General features: G+C 44.7%; 1 long non-coding RNA gene across 1 annotated transcript; it reads left to right on the top strand.

Annotated features, from left to right (window-relative positions):
• Nucleotides 1–2,633: 2,633 nt before the first annotated feature.
• Nucleotides 2,634–6,156, top strand: LOC123071192 (uncharacterized). The gene is made up of 3 exons (XR_006434169.1): nucleotides 2,634–5,367; nucleotides 5,455–5,704; nucleotides 5,798–6,156. It is a non-coding gene; the product is annotated as an uncharacterized lncRNA (long non-coding RNA).
• The last annotated feature ends 16,321 nt before the right edge of the window (nucleotides 6,157–22,477 follow it).

Genomic DNA, 22,477 nt, shown 5'->3' with positions numbered 1-22,477 from the left:
TCTTTCTTGGTCCTAACCTGATATCATGGAGTGCTCGTAAGCAACCCACAGTTTCACGATCCAGTACTGAGGCGGAGTACAAGGCACTAGCAAATGGCACAGCTGAAGTTACTTGGGTACAATCTGTGCTTAGGGAACTGGGAGTGTTCCTACCACGACCACCAATTTTGTGGTATGATAATTTCGGTGCCACCTATTTGAGTGCAAATCCAGTATTTCATGCGAGGACAAAGCATATTGAGGTGGATTTTCACTTTGTAAGATAAAAGGTGGCGCAAGGAGCTTTGGATGTTCGCTTTGTGTCTTCCGGTGATCAAGTGGCATATGCTTTCACTAAACCTGCTACAAAAGCCATGTTGGAGAAATTACGACACAATCTCAACCTTGTGGCCCGTTGAGATTGAGGGGGAATGTTAATGTATATTTCAGCATGTAATCAGTGTAGTTATGACTATAGATTAGGTAGGATTATTTCCTATTACTTGGTCCTTGAGATCTCATGTAATCCTATGTATTCTTGGCAACCAAGATTGCCTCCATACTAAGCAAGTTCGTCGAGTTACGTACGGCAAAAACATATTCCATCTTTTTCAACTCTGCAACCCCTGGGCCCCATCAGGGTTGGGGCGGGCCGACGACAGGGTGCGGCGTCTGCGTGCCTCCCGGGAGGCAGATGAGGTGTGTCAGGCTGGTGGGTGTTGGCTGGCGGGCGGATCCGTCCGCCCGACGCCATAGCGTCGGCTCACCGGGCGCTTGGGTCCTGTGGTGCTGGATCCTCGCGGTCCCGACCGGAACACCTCTCCTTCCCCATCACCAGTCGAGCAGAGTATGAGTCCGTGCGCCCTCGCCGGAGAGCAGAATCGGGTGGTCCGTGCCATGGCTGGATTACCATGAAGGACAAGGAGGACATCGATGGCGAGGACAGCTCCAGCAACGAGCAGATCTGGCTCGATTCGTACTGCGTCTTCGACTGGTACTTTCACGAGAAGGACGACAAGGGCGCCGAGAAAGGCAAGGGCAACCGTGGATGAACTCCACGATAGCCAAACATGCCAAATTTTGGTAGTCCGATGGCATGTTTAGTGTAGTGTGATGGAGTAGACGAACGACGTGTGTGCGTCGACGTAGTTGCATGAGTTTGTATGGATTTGAGATATGGTAATTCAGGAGTCCGGATGTGGATTGCATTTTTTGAGGAGTGTCCGGGTTATACCCGCAGACCGCGTGCATTTGAAGGGTCGGATTTGCAAAATCCGATCGTAGATGCTCTAATTGACATAGTCGAATCTCTATTATTTTGGCTAAAACAAAAGCAATATGATTGTGTTGGACCTACTGTGGCCGCGTGAAGGATCCCTCCATGGACTGTACGATTAGATGAAAGATGTTGAGATCACTCCCTCCTGAGTCGTCCTCGCAGGCGACGGGAGGGATTGCTTGAACAAAAGATACATAATTCTGTTGGACCTACTCTGGCGTGGACGAACCGTCCATGAATTGTCCGGCAAGATGAACGATGATGAGATTACCCCATCTCAAGATAGGAACGTGAGATCGAGACCGGCATATATCAACCGTCTGATCAACCCATCCCATCAGTACTTACGTTTCGAGACAAGAGTATAACCTAATAGTTTTAAAGTGAGGGTCGCATGAGGTTTCAATGAGCAGTAATTGAAAAGTGACCAAATTTTTGCTGCCTTGACCATAGTTGGCCAAGCATAATTTTTTGACATATCCCAACCTAGGCGTAGGTCCATGATGAAACACCACCTTCCTAATTGGCTGCGGGTGGTTGGCGGATCGGGGTTGCGGCGGAGGAGTTGAAGCACCGTGGTACATCACCTATCCAGTCCGTGCATCGGTCGACGGTAACGGTGTCTGTGGGCACCGTGTTCCTCCTTGCAGGCTCCGTTGTGGTGCTCCCACTCCTTCCGTCTTACCCCGAATGAAAACTTGATCTTCGGATCGGACGGTGGCGACGTTCGTCGTGCCCTTCATGGAGGCATCGTCTTGGAGTCCTCGGTCCGGCGTGTCCGTCACACATCTTCCCGGATGATCGCTCCTCGTGCTAGTGGTATCTGTCGGCTCTAAGCAGATCCAATTTTTGCACATGTTATAGGTGCTTGATAGTCGTTGAGGTTGTGTGTCGGTGCCCGACATTTGTGTATCTTGCCTTGGGTGTATGTGGCGTGCGTTTGTATCGGTTGTTGTTGCTTTATAATATAAAGCGGGGAAACTCTTTTTCGTTCGTTAATTGGCTTTCTCAAATGGCGACGACTATACAAATATCGACAAGGAGGACGGGAACGTTACAGGGGAGGGCGTCGAGATCGCCCCTTCACAAATCTCGAATTTGCTGTTTTTTCACCACGGTATAATTTTGTCACAAATAAATTTTAGTATTCCATCTGTCTCAAAATATATTTACAAAATAGAACATTCCCTCAAAAAATAATTACTTTTTAGTAAAAAATAATCATTATCCCACCACTAATTTAATTAGGTGTAATGTTGTTTGCGCCAAGATTTTTTAACTCCCACTAAAAGGTCCTAAATTAGCGTCTTCGATCCCATAAAAAAATAGCATATATATTTAACCTTCCTGTTAAATACATTCCTAACAACTCACTGTTATTCTAAATCAAACCACGGCGTCTTCAAGGGCGATTGGATCTGAGGTCTCGTCCCTGTTTCCTCTGTGCTGCCGGCGTCATGACGGCGACAACACAGCGAACCACACCGACGGGCGCAGAGGAGAGGTAGGAATCAGCTGCACGGAGTCAGGTTATTCCTCCTCGATCTCGCCCTCCTCCCTCTCCTCTGCCATGAAAAATCTGACTGCAAGCGAATCTGCTTCCCTGAGAGGGAAAGGTATTTAGCGGACACGAGGATCCCCCACGAACTCATGCATGCTCGACCATGTCTTCGGCCATGCCCGCCCGGGCTCAAACCCCCCTCCCCCACGAGCTCCTGGTCAACGCGCCGCTCTCTCGATCCATTCAGAGTGGCTGCCCCTTCTCTCCTCCGCTCGCCGCTTGGCCGTAGAAAAGAAGTCCCGGCAGCGGACATGGCCGCCGCCTCTCTACATTGCCGTCGCCAACCACCATGGGGGCAGCTTCCGCTACACGCGCCCCGTCCTGCAGAGCGCGCTCCAACTCATGGGCTGCAAGCCACGCCACGCTTTCAGGGTCCGTCTTCCACCCTCATCTCACTTATGTAGCCCGGCTTTCTGAGATCAATCTGAATAAAGATTATTTCCCCCCTGAATAATGGTTTCGTCTGCATGATCTTTCTGAGTTCACTTCTATACTAAATTTAGCATGATGGTTTGGTCTGCAGGATCTTTGTCTACTTCAGTTTGTTTGTTCTGGTCATCCTTACCATAATACCATCTGCATATTTATGTGTTTTGCACCATGTATTATAGAGCGTGAATATTATATAGGATCATGCTAAATTGCTAACTGGATGTCTTTGGCAGTCCCCCTTCGGTTATGGCTCGTGAACTTAATTACGGTGTGTGATTTGTTAAGGTGTGCATGATTGATCGACTGCATGTTCTGTTTTTGCACCGTGGATCATGTAGGACGAATGTCATTTAGATACAGGATCAGCCTTACTGAAACTCTTTGATATTCCCGGCTTTTCGGTTTTGACTGATGAACTCACCACGGTTAAATTCCAGCTTATGACAGAAATGTTGGTAGCCGGGCTACGCTTCAGGATCACATGTGATTTGATATTCCTACCATCTCTGTGCTGTCACCCTGCATACAACATCAAGTCTTATATCTGAATCTTTTTTTTTCTGAACAAAACATGGGCGCACTAGGCACCATTCATTTCGAATCACATGTTTACATAACTGCAGTTTACATTGGTGATGACATATCCCATCTGAGCTATACGTATAATAATATGATTCACGGAATGATGCCACTCATCATGAACAACATTGCTGCAGTCTATTTTAACATTTTGATTTGGATGAATTCCCTGTGAGTAGGCTAGCTTGGCTGCTTCATGTGCTTCCCTGTGATGATCTCTACTGACATGAAAAACTTGCGTCGTGTTGAGACGATAGCGGCACAGAAATCTGCAAGAACACCCCTAGCTTGGCTATGTCAACAGTAGTTCCCTGTATAATTTCTCCTTTATCCTGCTTGCATTGATCAGATTTTTTGAATCCTAATTTTCCTTGTTCCTTGACTTGTATTTCCAAAGATAAACTTTTTTTGATGGCTTCAGCTGCAGAAAAGACCTGAATATGTTCAGGAATTAATATGTTACCTGTTCCTTTTCTAGATCCAAGGTATAGTTAGACTGATCATGTGTAAAATGCTCCTGGATACGACGCAAGTTGTATCTACAAAAGTCTGTCAGTTTTACTCTAATAAATATTTTTTAGCAATTAGCGTAGACCGAGATGAGTTTCTTTCAACACATTTTAAGCTATAATGTCATATATTAGATGATATATGTGCGTCAACAGAGCAGAGGATTCAGGTTTAGTCATCCTCTGCATTGCATTTGATTCAGATTACTATAAGATGATTTTTAATAGATATTTGGTCTTACACGAGTCACTTTGGAAATGTTTTTCCTATAGATTCATAGTAGTATTTTTACGAACAACCTATCACTGATACATTGCCTTTCATGTTCATTCACATATGCTTAATACTTCTGAATAACGTACGTCAAGAGAAGCAAGGATTCAGGTTTAGTGGATCCTCTGCACGTTATTCAGACCACTATAATATGAGTTTTTAATAGATATTTTATTTTTATTGCTTTCTTATATCGTGTTGTGCCTTATGTAGTTGGAATAATCATCATAGATTTATACTTCTTGCCTACACTAGGGAACCAAGGATTCAGATCTATACTTTCTTTTTAATAGATATTTTGTTTTTATTGCTTTCTTTTTAAATTGACTCGAAAATTTATGTCTGCATTACCTACAAAGGGCACAATGATGAATTTTTACAGAGGATACTCCTCGTACAGAACATCCTTACTTCTTAATCACCTATCTGAATGGTGCACAACATCAATGCTTTGTTATTGCTAAGTCCCATGATTGTTTTTGTGTGAAGTAAAGAAAGGCTATGTTCTGTTAACAAGGATGGAAAGTATAACAGCATACAAAAACCACCATGGACAACCCAGATCTAGTAAATTGTTTAGCATTTTCTATATGCATAAAATCTTGGTGTGGGTTAAATTGCTAAACCTTCAAGACTACTAAATCTTATGAAGGAACACCAGAACAATCTGACATTCCAGTGACTGCTAATGACATGTGTTTCCTTGTTGAATGGCCATCCCATGCTCGCCACAACCGTGCGCTACTACAGGATGGTACTTGCTTCCGTTTATATTTGTGTCATCATTTCTTACAATCTAATACCGAGTAATACAATATTTCTTGTATGATTTGGGCTGTAGAATCTGGTGGACAGAAGAAGAAAGGGCGAGGTGTTCTAAAAGGTTTTAAAGCACCTAAGAAGCGTTTTTCCAATGGATCTGCAAAGCTAAATATTACATTCTTTGAAAAATTGGGTGGTACAGTAGGAATGAATGTTCATTCAAGGATGACGTGGTAGTCATAATGAAAAGAAAGTTACCACTCATTGGAGTGAGGACGCGGTCGTACATTCACCCTACCATCCACCGACTCATTGTTGCAGATATGATAGTGCGTACAACCTTTTCCACATGTGTTATCTTATTTTACCATCGATAATGCACTGCTTATGTATATTCATTTGTTTTTTGCTTTAAATGACAGATGGGACCTAGAAGATACTCCAGAAACAGAAGAAAAAGTTCTCAAAATTGTGAAAGAGCGATATAGAGGCTGGCGATCAACTCTAAGCTCCACTTACAAGGCATACAAAACAGATGCTGCTAGATTTGTTAATCTGCCAGAAGACTTACAACCCACTTTCAGTTAATTAGGATCCGAAGAACTAGCTCGACTGCACTCTAGATTACGGACAATTTAGTCTTCGCAATTAATTAGGATGGCTAAATTACATTTGAGTTTCATTTGATGGATATTTGCTATGATAATTATGAATTTTATGGATCTACATATTATATACGTACGGTTTTGAATATTGTAATTCAATGCCTGTATTTTTTTTACGGTTGCAATAGGCTATTACGACAACCCACTTTCGGTTGAAATAGTGTATCGCCACAGAAAGTTTAAATTGTCGCAATAGTTTCTTGCTACAAAGATTTTACATGTTGTGACACCTATTTATCACCACCAAAACAAATATGTTGCAATTTCCTGTTACGACGACCGGAATATTTGTTGCCATAAGTTAATGCCACAAGTGCAATGGGTCGTGGCAACATGCCTAATGCCACGAAAACAAGGATTATTGCCATAGTTTATTGCCACAAGCGTAGTGGATCGTGGCAACATGCCTAATGCCACGAAAACAAGGATTGTCGCCATAGTTTATTGCCACAAGCGTAGTGGGTTGTGGCAACATGCCTAATGCCACGAAAATAAGGATTGTTGCCATAGTTTATTGCAACAATTGACTATTGCCACAGAAGAGAAATGCGCCACAAAATGGGCGTCGTTGGCATAGGTTGTTCCCACAAATGTATATCGCCACGAGATACCAGTCACCACGGTTCGTTACATGTTGCATTAAAGCTATGTCCACAAATAAAATTGTGGCGTCAGGTGAGTGTTGCCACGGAAAAACATGTGGCAACTTCCCGCATGGATGTTGCAATAGCATACTTTATTGCCATGATTGCTTTTTTGTGGTAATAACCTATTACCATGCGTCCAGTCGCAACGGCGGCCAACGAATGTCGTTTCGTGGCAATAGGTACTTATCGCCACGAAACAACATGTATTGCAACAAACTATTTTGTTGCAATAGACCCGGATCCTTGTAGTGTGTGCGGCTAGGGAGCCCCTAGCTTATTTTATGCCGGACTCGTCTAACCGTGTCCGGGGTCTTGAACGACCTTTTAATGAGATGATGCCGCGTGGACCGGGCATTTTAAGTGTAAGAGACGCGTAGTGTGGTATTGCATTAAAGCGGACAAAAGCTTCACGTCCCAATAGCGCTTGATGACTACTTTTGAATGGGGCGACATGAAAGATTAGCTTTTCGCGTCGGAAGTTGTCGGGTGACCCGAACACAACTTCTAGTAGTAAGGAGCCCGTGCACTTGGCGTAGGGGCCTGGCGTCACTCCTTTGAAGGAAGTGCGGCTATGTCGGATTTTAGTAAGGTCTATCCCCAACTTGCGGATTGTGTTCGGATATAGCAGGTTTAAATCGCTGCCCGTCCATCAGGACTTGTGTAAATTGTAGTCCGTCGATTATAGGATCCAATATCAGAGCAGTCCATCCTGCGTTTCGAATGCTTCTGGAATAGTCCAGGTGGTCGAAAGTAATTGGTTTTGACATCCAATCTCGGGGTTCCGCTGGGGTGAACCGTGCGACACCTACTTTGGCGGGTGTCGCATTGTTGTTTCGTGTTATCACATGAAGTGAGTTTACTGTTTTGACTTCTTGGGGGAAAGTCTTCTGTTTTCCGGCGCTCTGCTGGTGGGGTTCGTCATCATCCTCGCTTGGCGCGTCGAGCCCCTTGTGTTCGGCGTTGAGTCGGCCGAACTGTTTGAAGACCCAACAATCTCGGTGGGTGTGGTTTGCAGGCCTTCCGGAGGTGCTGTGGATTTGACATATCCGATCCAAAATTTTGTTTAAGTTGGATAGCTCTTCATTGTTGTCCTTAAGAGGCAGTGCTTTGTTGTTCGGCCGCAAGCTTTTGAATCCGGCGTTGACCGCCGTATTCTTTGGGCTTTTTTCTTTATTTCGGCGTTGGTCCTTTCTGCGCCGTGATTTTTCGTTTCCATCTTTGATCTCGGATGTAATCGGGTCGCTGGTGCTGCATCTTGCTAGCCAGCTGTCCTCCCCTACGCAAAAGCGGGTCATGAGGCTTGTTAGCGCGACCATAGTTCTCGGCTTCTCTTGGCCGAGGTGTCTGGCGAGCCATTCGTCTCGGACATTATGTTTAAAAGCTGCTAAGGCTTCGGCGTCCGGACTGTCGACTATTTGGTTCTTTTTGGTAAGAAACCTGTTCCAGAATTTGCGCGCCGACTCTCTGGGCTGTTGAGTTATGTGACTTAAATCGTCTGCATCCGGAGGTCGGACATAGGTCCCTTGAAAATTTGCTCTAAACGCATCCTTGAGATCTTCCCAACTTCCAACAGTATTTTTTGGGAGGCTTTTGAGCCAATGCCGAGTTGGCCCTTTGAGCTTGAGGGGTAGGTATTTTATGGCGTGGAGATCATCTCCTCTAGCCATGTGAATGTGCAGTATGTAATCCTCAATCCAGACTCCGGGGTCTGTTGTTCCGTCGTATGCCTCTATGTTTACGGGTTTGAATCCTGCTGGAAATTTCTGATCCAGCACCTCATCGGTGAAACATAGTGGGTGTGCGGCGCCCCTGTATTTAGGCGTGCCGTTATCTTCAAGCATGCGGCGTGTTGTGTTGCTTCCTGGGGCCCTCTTTTTTGGCCCATAAATGGACCTGACCGGGCCCTCTGTTTTGTGAGGATCATGTGTCGTTTTGTGTGCGGCGCCGCTTGTCGCTTTTGGCCTGTCATCTGGTCGTCTATCCGACCAGGCGACCTCTTTGCTTTTTGGCTGTGGGGGCTCTATGGCCTCCTCGTCGAATTCTGGTAGCAGCTTGCGCTTCAGGTAGCTCTTTGTTTGGTGGCTATTGCCATATTTGTCTGCGGTCTTGAGTACTTTGCTCCACCTCATTCTGAGTGTGTCTTCCGCTGTTTTGAGCTTCCGTTTTTCCTTTTTCAGACTTCTTGCAGTGGCGACAAGTCTTTTGTGAAGGTTCTTATGCTCCGGTGGTGTGTCCGGCGTGAGGTCTGGACTGTTGTTTTCGCCGGGCATGGGTTGATTATCCGATTTGTCCTGCTCGGATGGTTGCTTGGTTGCATGTTCGTCGTCCACTGGTTTGCCCTGCTCTATTGCTGGGTCATTAGAAGTGCTGTTTTTGTCGAGGCGGGACTAAGGGCGGCGTCTGCGTCGCCTTTTTGGTTGTTTGTCGGCGGAATTATCCTTTGCCGCATCCCGTTGTCCCTCGTTATCACTTCCTTTTGGGGTATCCACCATATATACATCATGGATTGGGGTGGCCTTCCAGTGCTCGGTAGGCGCTGGTTTTTGGTAGTCTCCGGCATCATCGTCCATACCGTCGATGTCTTCGGAGTCATAGTCTAGCATGTCAGTTAGATCGTCGACAGTGGCTACAAAGTGGGTGGTGGGTGGGCCTCGAATTTCTTCGTCGTCCGCATCCCAACCGTCCTGACCGCAGTCCGACCAGGGTTCTCCTGATAACGAGAGATGTTTTAGCGAATTTAGGATGTCGCCAAAGGGTGAGTGCTGAAAGATGTCCGCGGCGGTGAACTCCATGATCGGCGCCCAATCGGATTCGATTGGCAGGGGCGCAGGAGGTTCGGAGTCCGGCAAGGAGTCCGGCACCTCGGAATCACGAGCTTTATAAGGGACAAGGTCAGTATTCGGCTCCATCGCCGTGGAAGTTGCAGCTCCCGAGGCGGTGTCCAGCCACCTGTCCTCGATCTGCGCGGTCGGTTCCGAACTATGGGTCAGAGCGGACTTGTGTGCGGCCTCCAGGGTACTATCCAGCGGCAGAGCTAGATCATGCCCATCGTGACAGTGCAGCACGCTCGGCTGTGGCTCGACTCCATCGAAGATCAAGTCCCCGTGGACGTCAGCCGTGAAGTTTAGGCTTCCAAACCTGACCTGATGGCCAGGGGCATAGCTTTCGATCTACTCCAGATGGCCAAGTGAATTGGCCCGCAGTGCGAAGCCGCCGAACATGAAGATCTGCCCGGGGAGAAAAGTCTCACCCTAGAAGGTGTTGTTGTTGATTGAAGAAGCCATCAAGCCTATCAGTGACGACACAAAGGAACTCTCAATGAAAGCACCAATGTCGGTGTCAAAACCGGCGGATCTCGGGTAGGGGGTCCCGAACTGTGCGTCTAGGCGGATGGTAACAGGAGACAGGGGACATGATGTTTTTACCCAGGTTCGGGCCCTCTCGATGGAGGTAAAACCCTACTCCTGCTTGATTGATATTGATGATATGGGTAGTACAAGAGTGGATCTACCACGAGATCAAGGAGGCTAAACCCTAGAAGCTAGCCTATGGTATGATTGTTGTAATGGTTGTATGTCCCACGGACTAAAACCCTTCGGTTTATATAGACACCAGAGAGGGATAGGGTTACACAGAGTCGGTTACAATGGTAGGAGATCTACATATCCGTATCGCCAAGCTTGCCTTCCACGCCAAGGAAAGTCCCATCCGGACACGGGACGAAGTCTTCAATCTTGTATCTTCATAGTCTTGGAGTCCGGCTGACGATGATAGTCCGGCTGTCCGGACACCCCCTAGTCCAGGACTCCCTCAGTAAGGTTCCATTCTTGGAAACAAAGATCTTGCCTTCGGATTTGTGGTAGAAGGTGCACCCAATTGTTTCCTTAGGGTATCCTATGAAGACACACTTCTCCGATTTGGGTTCGAGCTTACCAGGCTGAAGCCTTTTGACATAAGCATCACATCCCCAAACTTTAAGAAACGATAGCTTAGGTTTATTGCCAAACCACAGTTCATACATTGTCATCTCAACGGATTTTGACGGTGCCCTATTTAACGTGAATGCAGCTGTCTCTAATGGATAGCCCCAATATGACAGTGGTAAATCGGTAAGAGACATCATAGATCGCACCATATCCAATAAAGTACGTATACAACGTTCGGACACACCATTACGCTGTGGTGTTCCAGGTGGCGTGAGTTGTGAAACTATTCCACATTGTTTTAAATGAAGGCCAAACTCGTAACTCCAATATTCACCTCCGCATCAGATCGTAGAAACTTTATTTTCTTGTTACGATGATTCTCCACTTCACTCTGAAATTCTTTGAACTTTTCAAATGTTTCAGACTTGTGCTTCATTAAGTAGATATACCCATATATCCTCAAATCATCTATGAAGATTAGAAAATAACGATACCCGCTGCGAGCCTAAACACTCATCAGACCGCACACATCGATATGTATTTGAAGGAAATATGCCCTAGAGGCAATGATAAAGTTATTATTTACTTCCTTATTTCATGATAAATGTTTATTATTCATGCTAGAATTGTATTAACCGGAATCTTAGTACATGTGTGAATACATAGACAAAACATAGTGTCCCTAGTATGCCTCTACTTGACTAGCTCGTTAATCAAAGATGGTTATGTTTCCTGACCATAGACATGTGTTTTCATTTGATGAATGGGATCACATCATTTGGAGAATGATGTGATGGACAAGACCCATCCGTTAGCTTAGCATTATGATCATTACAGTTTCATTGCTACTGCTTTCTTCATGACTTATACATGTTCCTCTGACTATGAGATTATGCAACTCCTGAATACCAGAGGAACACCTTGTGTGCTATCAAACTTCACAACATAACTGGGTGATTATAAAGATGCTCTACAGGTGTCTCCGAAGGTGTTTGTTGGGTTGGCATAGATCGAGATTAGGATTTGTCACTCCGTGTATCGGAGAGGTATCTCTGGGCCCTCTAGGTAATGCTCATCACTATAAGCCTTGATAGCAATGTGATTAATGAGTTAGTTGCAGGATGAAGCATTACGAAACGAGTAAAGAGACTTACTGGTAACGATATTGAACTAGGTATGATGATACCGACGATCGAATCTCGGGCAAGTAACATACCAATGACAAAGGGAACAACGTATGTTGTTATGCGGTTTGACCGATAAAGATCTTCGTATAATATGTAGGAGCCAATATGAGCATCTAGGTTCCGCTATTGGTTATTGACCGGAGATGTGTCTCGATCATGTCTACATAGTTCTCGAACCAGTATGGCCCGCACGCTTAACGTTCGATGATGATCATGTCTACACTGTTTTTGATGACCGAAGTTTGTTCGGAGTCCCGGATGAGATCACAGACGTGAAGAGGAGTCTCGAAATGATCGAGACATAAAGATTGATATATTGGACCATGTTATTCGGACACCGGAAGAGTTCCGGCAAGTTTCAGGTAAAACCAGAGTGCCGGAGGGGTTACCAGAACCCCCCGGGGGAACTACTGGGCCACCATGGGCCTTAGTGGAGAGAGAGGAGGGCGGCCAGGGCAGCCCCCCCCTTAGAGTCCGAATAGGACAAGGGAAGGGGGGGCGGCGCCCCCCTTTCCTACTCCCTCTCCCCCTCCTTTCTTCCCCCTCTCTCCCTTGTGGTTGAATCCTACTAGGACTAGTTGTCCTAGTAGGACTCCTCTCTTGGGGTGCACCCTAGGGGCCGGCCGGCCTCCCCCTTGCTCCTTTATATACGGGGGAAGGGAGGCACCCTAGGACACACAAGTTTCTCTTAACCGTGTGCGGTGCTCCCCTCCACAATTACACACCTCGATCATACCATCGTAGTGCTTAGGCGAAGCCCTGCGCCGGTAGCACCATCATCACCATCGCCACGCCGTCATGATGACGGAACTCACCCTCATCCTCAACTGGATCAAGAGCACAAGGGACATCATCGAGATGAACATGTCTTGAACACGGTGGTGCCACACGTTCGGTACTTGATCGGTTGGATCGCGAAGAAGTTTGACTACATCAACCGCGTTATTGAAACGCTTCCACTTTCAGTCTAGGAGGGTACGTGGATACACTCTCCCCTCTCGTTGCTATGCATCACCTAGATAGATCTTGCGTGATTGTAGGAAATTTTTGAAATTACCGCATTCCCCGACAGTATTATTTCCAATAAGTCATTGGCTTGCTCCGTTGTTCCGAAGAACGGAGTTTTAGTCATCTTGCCCATGAGGCATAGTTTGCAAGTATCAAATGATTCATAATCAAGTGATTCCCAAAGTCCATCTGCATGGGGTTTCTTCATGCGCTTTATACCAATATGACCTAAACGGCAGTGCCACAAATATGTTGCACTATCATTATCAACTTTGCATCTTTTGGCATCAATATTATGAATATGTGTATCACCACAATCGAGATTCAACAGAAATAGACCACTCTTCAAGGGTGCATGACCATAAAAGATAGTACTCATATAAATAGAACAACCATTATTCTCTGATTTAAATGAATAACCGTCTCACACTAAACAAGATCCAGATATAATGTTCATGCTCAACGCTGGCACCAAATAACAATTATTCAGGTCTAAAACTAATCCCGAAGGTAGATGTAGAGGTAGCGTGCCGACGACGATCACATCGACCTAGAACCATTCCCGACGCGCATCATCACCTTGATGACCCACAAGTGTAGGGGATCTATCGTAGTCCTTTCGATAAGTAAGAGTGTCGAACCCAACGAGGAGCAGAAGGAAATGACAAGCGGTTTTCCGTAAGGTATTCTCTGCAAGCACTAAAATTATCGGTAACAGATAGTTTTGTGATAAGGTAAATTGTAACGGGTAACAAGCAATGAAAGTAAATAAGGTGCAGCAAGGTGGCCCAATAGTTTTTGTAGCAAAGGACAAGCCTGGACAAGTTCTTATATAGAGAAAAGCGCCCCCGACGACATATGGGAATTATCGTCAAGCTAGTTTTCATCACGCTCATATGATTCGCGTTCGTTACTTTGATAATTTGATATGTGGGTGGACCGGTGCTTGGGTACGGTCCTTTCTTGGACAAGCATCCCACTTATGATTAACCCCTATTGCAAGCATCCGCAACTACAAAAGAAGTATTAAGGTAAACCTAACCATAGCATGAAACATGTGGATCCAAATCAGCCCCTTACGAAGCAACACATAAACTAGGGTTTAAGCTTCTGTCACTCTAGCAACCCATCATCGACTTATTACTTCCCAATGCCTTTCTCTAGGCCCAAATAATGGTTAAGTGTCATGTAGTCGATGTTACATAACACCACTAGAGGAGAGACAACATACATCTCATCAAAATATCGAACGAATACCAAATTCACATGACTACTAATAGCAAGACTTCACCCATGTCCTCAGGAACAAGCATAACTACTCACAAATCATATTCATGTTCATAATCAGAGGGGTATTAATATTCATTAAGGATCTGAACATATGATCTTCCACCAAATAAACCAACTAGCATCAATTACAAGGAGTAATCAACACTACTAGCAACCCACAGGTACCAATATGAGGTTTTGGTACAAAAATTGGATACAAGAGATGAACTAGGGTTTGAGAGGAGATGGTGCTGGTGAAGATGTTGATGGAGATTGACCCCCTCCCGATGAGAGGATCGTTGGTGATGACGATGGTGATGATTTCCCCCTCCCGGAGGGAAGTTTCCCTGCAAGAACAGCTCCGCCGGAGCCCTAGATTGGTTCCGCCAAGGTTCCGCCTCGTGGCGGTGGTGTTTCGTCCCGAAAGCTTGCTTATGATTTTTTCCAGGGTAAAATCCTTCATATAGCAGAAGATGGCCACCGGAGGGTTGCGAGGGGGCCCACGAGGCAGGGGGGCGTGCCCGGGGGGTAGGGCACGTCCCCCACCCTCGTGGATGGTGGGTGGCCCCCCTCAGGTATTTCTTTCGCTCAATATTTTTTTATTAATTCCCAAAATGTCTTTCGTGGAGTTTCAGGACTTTTGGAGTTGAGCAGAATAGGTCTCTAATATTTGCCCCTTTTCCAGCCCAGAATTCCAGCTGCCGGCATTCTCCCTCTTCATGTAAACCTTGTAAAATAAGAGAGAATATACATAAGTATTGTGAAATAACGTGTAATAACAGCCCATAATGCAATAAATATCGATATAAAAGCATGATGCAAAATGGACGTATCACACCTCGTCCTTAGCCAATCTTCGTTTGATCCGTAGTCCCTGTTTCGAGTTACAAATATGAGCAACCAAACCGGTATCAAATACCCAGGCACTACTACGAGCATTAGTAAGGTACACATCAATAACATGTATATCAAATATACCTTTGTTCACTTTTCCATCCTTCTTATCCGCCAAATACTTGGGGCAGTTCCGCTTCCAGTGACTAGTCCCTTTGCAGTAGAAGCACTCAGTTTCAAGCTTGGGTCCAGCTTTGGGCTTCTTCCTGGGAGTGGCAGCTTGCTTGCCATTCTTCTTGAAGTTCCCCTTCTTTCCCTTGCCCTTTTTCTTGAAACTAGTGGTCTTGTTAACCATCAACACTTGATGCTCCTTCTTGATTTCTCCTTTGCAGCTTTGAGAATTGTGAAGAGGTCGGGAATAGTCTTTTCCATCCCTTGCATATTATAGTTCATCACGAAGCCTTTGTAGCTTGGTGGCAGTGATTGGAGAAATCTGTCAATGATACAATCATCTGGAAGATTAACTCCCAGCTGAGTCAAGTGATTATGATATCCAGACATTCTGAGTATGTGTTCACTGGCAGAACTGTTCTCCTCCATCTTGCAGCTATAGAACTTGTTGGGGACTTCATATCTCTCAACTCGGGCATTTGCTTGAAATATTAACTTCAACTCCTGGAACATCTCATATGGTCCATGAGGTTCAAAATGTATTTGAAGTCCCGATTCTAAGCCATAAAGCATGGCACACTGAACTATTGAGTAGTCATCAGATCGAGATTGCCAGACGTTCATAACATCAATATCTACTCCTGCAGTAGGCCTTTCACCCAGCGGTGCATCAAGGACATAATTCTTCTGTGCAGCAATGAGGATAATCCTCAAGTTATGGACCCAGTCCATGTAGTTGCTACCATCATCTTTCAACTTAGCTTTCTGTAGGAATGCACTAAAATTCAAAGGAACGATAGCACGGGCCATTGATCTATAACATAGATATGCAAAAGCTATCAGGACTAAGTTCATGATAAATTAAGTTTAATTAATCATATTACTTAAGAACTCCAACTTAGATAGACACCCCTCAAGTCATCTAAATGATACGTAATCCAAATCAACTAACCATGTCCGATCATCACGTGAGATGGAGTAGTCATCAATGGTGAACATCTCTATGTTGATCATATCTACTATATGATTCACGTTCGACCTTTCGGTCTCCAGTGTTCCGAGGCCAAGTTTGTACATGCTAGGCTCGTCAAGTTTAACCCGAGAATTCCGCATGTGCAAAACTATCTTGCACCCATTGTATGTGAACATAGAGCCTATCACACCCGATCATCACGTGGTGTCTCAGCATGAAGAACTGTCGCAACAGTGCATACTAAGGGAGAACACTTATACCTTGAAATTTAGTTTAAGGGATCATCTTATAATGCTACCGCCATACTAAGCAAAATAAGATGCATAAAGATAAACATCACATGCAATCAAAAAATATGTGACATAATATGGCCATCATCATCATCTTGTGCTTTTGATCTCCATCTCCAAAGTCGTCATGATCTCCATTGTCACCGGCTTGACACCTTGATCTCCATCGTAGGGTCATGGTTGTCTCGCCAACCATTGCTTCTACAACTACCGCTATCGCTTAGTGATAAAGTAAAGCAATTACATGGCGTTTGCATTTCATACAATAAAGCGACAACCATAAGGCTCCTGCTAGTTGTCGATAACTTCTACAAAATATGATCATCTCATACAACAACGTATATCACATCATGTCTTGACCATATCATATCACATCACATCACAACATGCCCTGCAAAAACAAGTTAGACGTCCTCTACTTTGTTGTTGCAAGTTTTACGTGGCTGCTACGGGCTTCTAGCAAGAATCGTTCTTACCTACGGCACAAAAACCACAACGGTGATTTATCAAGTTTGCTGTTTTAAACTTCAACAAGGACCGGCCGCAGTCAAATTTGATTCAACTAAAGTAGGAGAAACATACACCCCCAGCCACCTTTATGCAAAACTAGTTGCATGTCTATCGGTGGAACCGACCTCATGAATGTGGTCATGTAAGGTTGGTCCGGGCCGCTTCATCCAACAATACCGCCGAATCAAAATAAGACATTGGTGGTAAATAGTACGATGATCACCGCCCACAACTCTTTGTGTTCTACTCGTGCATATCATCTACGCATAGACCTGGCTTTGATACCACTGTTGGGGAACTTAGCATGCAGTTTCAAAAAAAATTCCTACGCTACGCAATATCTATCTAGGAGATGCATAGCAACGAGAGGGGGAGAGTGTGTCTACGTACCCTCGTAGACCGAAAGCGGAAGTATTTAACAACACGGTTGATGTAGTCAAACTTCTTCTCGTTCTGACCGATCAAGCACCGAACGTACGACACCTCCAAGTTCTGCACACGTTCAGCTCGATGATGTCCCTCAAACTCTTGATCCAGCAGAGTGTCGAGGAAGTAGATGAGTTTTGTCAGCACAACGGTGTGGTGACGGTGATGGTGAAGTGATCCGCGCAGGGCTTCGCCTAAGCACTACGAGAATATGACCGGAGGCGTAAACTTTGGAGGGGGGCGCCGCACACGGCTAATAATTGTTGATGTGTGTTCTAGGCGCCCCCTCCGCACGTATATATAGGTGGGAGGGGGAGGGGAACAGCCTTGGGGCACCCCAAGTAGGAGTAGTCCTACTTGGGGCCCTAGTCCAATTCGCCCTCCCTACCATATTTTTTGGAGGGAGAAGGATGGAGGAGAGAGGAGGGAGGCCTAATCCCTCCCCTTCCTTCTCTCTTCCCCTCTTTCCTTCCTCCTCTGGTTTGGCCCATATGGGGGCGCATCAGCCCCTACTGCCTGCTGCGTTTCCCCTCTTGGCCCATTAGGCCCATATCTTTGCCGGGGGGTGCCCACAACCCCTTCCGGTGACCCGATATGTACCCGGTACCCTCCGAAACACTTCCGGTGTCTGAATACTATCGTCCTATATATCAATATTTACCTCTTGACCATTTAGAGACTCCTCGTCATGTTTGTGATCTCATCCGGGACTCCGAACAACATTCGGTCACCAAATCACATAACTCATATAATACAAAATCATCATCGAACATTAAGAGTGCGGACCCTATTGGTTCGAGAACTATGTAGACATGACCGAGACACCTCTCCGGCAATAACCAATAGCAGAACCTGGATGCTCATATTGTCTCCCGCATATTCTACGAAGATCTTTATCGGTCGAACCATTATGACAACATACGTTATTCCCTTTGTCATCGGTATGTTACTTGCCCGAGATTCAATTGTCGGTATCTTCATACCTAGTTCAATCTCATTACCGGCAATTCTCTTTACTCGTTTCGTAATGGATCATCCTGCAACTAAATCATTAGTCACTTTGCTTGCAAGTCTTCTTATGATGTGTATTACTGAGAGGGCCCAGAGATACCTCTCCGATACTCGGAGTGACAAACCCTAATCTCGGTCTATGCTAACCCAACAAACATCTTCGGAGATACCTGTAGAGCATCTTTATAATCACCCAGTTACGTTGTGACGTTTGATAGCACACAAGGCATTCCTCCGGTATCCAGGAGTTGCATAATCTCATAGTCGGAGGAATATGTATTTGACATGAAGAAAGCAATAGCAATAAAACTGAACAATCATAATGATAAGCTAATGAATGGGTCTTGTCCATCACATCATTCTACTAATGATGTGATCCCATTCATCAAATGACAACGCATGTCTATGGTTAGGAAACTTAACCATCTTTGATTAACGAGCTAGTCTAGTAGAGGCTTACTAGGGACACCGTATTTTGTCTATGTATTCACGCATGTATGACGTTTCTGGTTAATACAATTCTAGCATGAATAATAAACATTTATCATTAAATAAGGAAATATAAAATAACAACTTTATTATTGCCTCTAGGGCATATTTCCTAGAAATATTTGGCAGCAAAGAAAACAACATACAAAGGATTTGGCGTGACCAATGTTTTGGTAGGGCGAGTTGGGGGCATAAACCAAACAACCCCTAAATGCTTATAAAAAGTAATGTAAGGAGCGAAACAAATTTATATTTGAAGGACCATAGTATAAACCATGTGGATGACAACATTCTTATTTCTCGGGTCAAAAAAAAAGAAAAACATAGGGTTTTCATAGCAAAGTTGTTTTCTATTCACGGAAAGGGCACGAGGGAGGTGTGGTGCCATGCATCTGCATAGGATACTTTGGACCAATTTTATTAGAAATTTTATTGTAATAAATGCTTGTGTTAATTATTTTCTTATTTTACCTCATATCTTTTAAACTAGCACGACAGCTGTCGTAGCCACCGGTGCGTTTACACCCATTGGTGTGACACTTGTATAATGGGCTAAAAATAAAGGCTGGATACAACTTTTCTGTTTCTGTCTCCTCATCCGTCCATCCTTCATAGCGTATTGCAACTTCCATGCTGCTCCAAAGAAAGAAAATGGTAAGCTTTGTTCCACCGATTTTTGTCCATGGGTCCTCTACACCTACACCAAGTAATATTGCACCAGATACGTCCATATTATGCATGCATGATTCATAGAAAGAAAAGGACTCCATAAAGGTTTAGATTCTTGTTATGTTGTGATTCTGCGAGATTTCTGTAGTTATTTATTTTAATACCTATGAATTTAAGAATTGGGATCATCTTGAAAATTACGCTTCCACCTGCTGATTTGTGTTGCCTTAGCACTCCTGCTGTTTCCTGAAAAATGTTGTGCACAGGTGCTACGTGTTGAGCTTGCTTTGGTTTTCCTTGAAGAGGAAAGGGTGATGCAGCAATAGTAGCGTAAGTATTTCCCTCAGTTTTTGAGAACCAAGGTATCAATCCAATAGGAGGTTCCTCAAAATTCCCACGCACCTACACAAACAAACAAAGAACTCGCAACCAACGCAATAAAGGGGTTGTCAATCCCTTCACGGCCACTTGCGAAAGTGAGATCTGATAGAGATAGTATGATAAGATAAATATATTTTTGGTATTTTACAATATAGATGCAAAAAGTAAAGATGCAAATAAAAGTAGATTGAAAGCTTATATGATAAAAGATAGACCTGGGGGCCATAGGTTTCACTAGTGGCTTCTCTCAAGATAGCATAAGTATTACGGTGGGTGAACAAATTACTGTCGAGCAATTGATAGAAAAGCGAATAATTATGAGATTATCTAGGCATGATCATGTATATAGGCATCACATCCATGACAAGTAGACCGACTCCTGCCTACATCTACTACTATTACTCCACACATCGACCGCTATCTAGCATGCATCTAGAGTATTAAGTTCATAACAATAGAGTAACACATTAAGAAAGATGACATGATGTAGAGGGATAAACTCAAGCAATATGATATAAACCCCATCTTTTTATCCTCGATGACAACAATACAATATGTGCCTTGCTGCCCCTGCTGTCACTGGGTAAGGACACCGCAAGATTGAACCCAAAGCTAAGCACTTCCCCATGGCAAGAAATATCAATCTAGTAGGCCAAACCAAACTGATAATTTGAAGAGACTTGCAAAGATAACTCAATCATACATAAAAGAATTCAGAGAAGATTCAAATATTATTCATAGATAAACTTGATCATAAACCCACAACTCATCGGATCTCGACAAACACACCACAAAAAGAGTTTACATCGAATAGATCTCCACAAGAGAGAGGGAGAACATTGTATTGAGATCCAAAAAGAGAGAAGAAGCCATCTAGCTAATAACTATGGACCCGAAGGTCCGTGGTAAACTACTCACAACTCATCAGAGGGGCTATGGTGTTGATGTAGAAGCCCTCCATGGTCGATTCCCCCTCCGACGGAGCGCCGGCGAAGGCTCCAAGATGGGATCTCGCAAATATAGAAGGTTACGGTGGTGGAAATTGTGTTTCGTTGGCTCCCTGGATGTTTTCGGGGTACGTACGTATATATAGGAGGAAGAAGTACGTCGGTGGCCGCCTGTGGGGCCCAGAAGATAGGGGGCGCGCCTAGGGGGGTGGGCGCGCCCTCCTGTCCCCTGGACGCCTCACAAGCTTCTTGACTTGCATTCCTAGTTCTCCGGACCATGTTCGTTCCAAAAATCACGCTCCCAAAGTTTTCATTCCATTTGGACTCCGTTTGATATTCCTTTTCTTCGAAATACTGAAATAGGCAAAAAAACAGCAATACGGGCTGGGCCTCCGGTTAGTAGGTTGGTCCCAAAAATGATATAAATGTGTAAAATAAAGCCCATAAATATCCAAAGGGGTAATATAATAGCATGGAACAATCAAAAATTATAGATACGTTGGAGACGTATCAAGCATCCCCAAGCTTAATTCCTGCTCGTCCTCGAGTATAAATGATAAAAACAGATTTTTTTGATGTGGAATGCTACCTAGCATAATTCTCAATGTAATTTTCTTTATTGTGGCATGAATGTTCAGATCCAAATGATTCAAAATAAAAGTTCATATTGATAAAAGAAATAGTAACACTTCAAGCATACTAATCAAAGAAATCATGTCTTCTCAAAATAACATGGCTAAAGAAAGTTCATCCCTACAAAATCATATAGTTAGGCTATGCTTCATTTTCGTCACACAAAGATGTTCCCAACTTCTATACCCCCGATGACAAGCCAAGCAATTGTTTCGTACTTAAATAATCTCAAACTTTTTCAACCTTCACGCAATACATGAGCGTGAGCCATGGATATAACACTGTGGGTGGAATAGAATATGATGATGGGGTGTAACGCCCCGGATACAACTTTCCATATTCGTAACTCCGACTCTTGCCTTTTCCGGAGATGCTATATGATATTTCCTTTGTGGTTGGGTTTTGGTCTGTTGTTTTGCATTTTGTTCTTGTTATGCATCTTGTCTCATGTCATCATTCGCATTGCATCGGCATCATTTTCATAAAACTTGCATTCGTTCGGGTTCTCCCTGTTCTCTCCGTTGTCCGTTCGGAGTTCAGACCACACTCGCACGCGCCCGCGGCACCTCCGAAATATTATTTTATAAGTGGCATAAAAATGTTCTCGGAATGGGTTGCAACTTGTCGTGCGGTCTTATTATAGTGTAGACAGGCCGCCTGTCAAGTTTCGTCGCATTCGGAGTCCGTTTGACTGCCCAACCGTCATCCGTAGCGGCACCGTTGCCGGTTTATTCGTCGGACGTTTCGGTCTCCGAAACTGCCGCCGGGCTGCACTTCTCTTCTCTCCTCTCGTCCCAAGCCTCTCTCTCACACAGCCCACTAGCCCACCTAGTCCCCCCTCTGTCCGGAGCCGTCCGATGTCGATCTGTGGCTCCGAAACGAAGCAAACCCCCCTAAACCCTAGCCCCTTTCCTATTTAAAACACCTCCCCTTCCATTTTTGGGCAGCTACCTACCCCCTCCTCCTAAATTTCCGTGCCCCTAATCATCCGCCGCCGCCCCCTTCCTCGTTTTCAGCACTGGCGCACTCCCCCTGCTGCCAAGTGTCGTCGCCCCGTTCGCTGCGC

Source organism: Triticum aestivum, chromosome 3B, assembly GCF_018294505.1.
Source record: "Triticum aestivum cultivar Chinese Spring chromosome 3B, IWGSC CS RefSeq v2.1, whole genome shotgun sequence".
Classification (NCBI taxonomy): Eukaryota; Viridiplantae; Streptophyta; class Magnoliopsida; order Poales; family Poaceae; genus Triticum; species Triticum aestivum.
The sequence above is the reverse complement of the archived record's forward strand: the minus strand, read 5'-3'. Positions and strand labels throughout refer to the sequence as shown.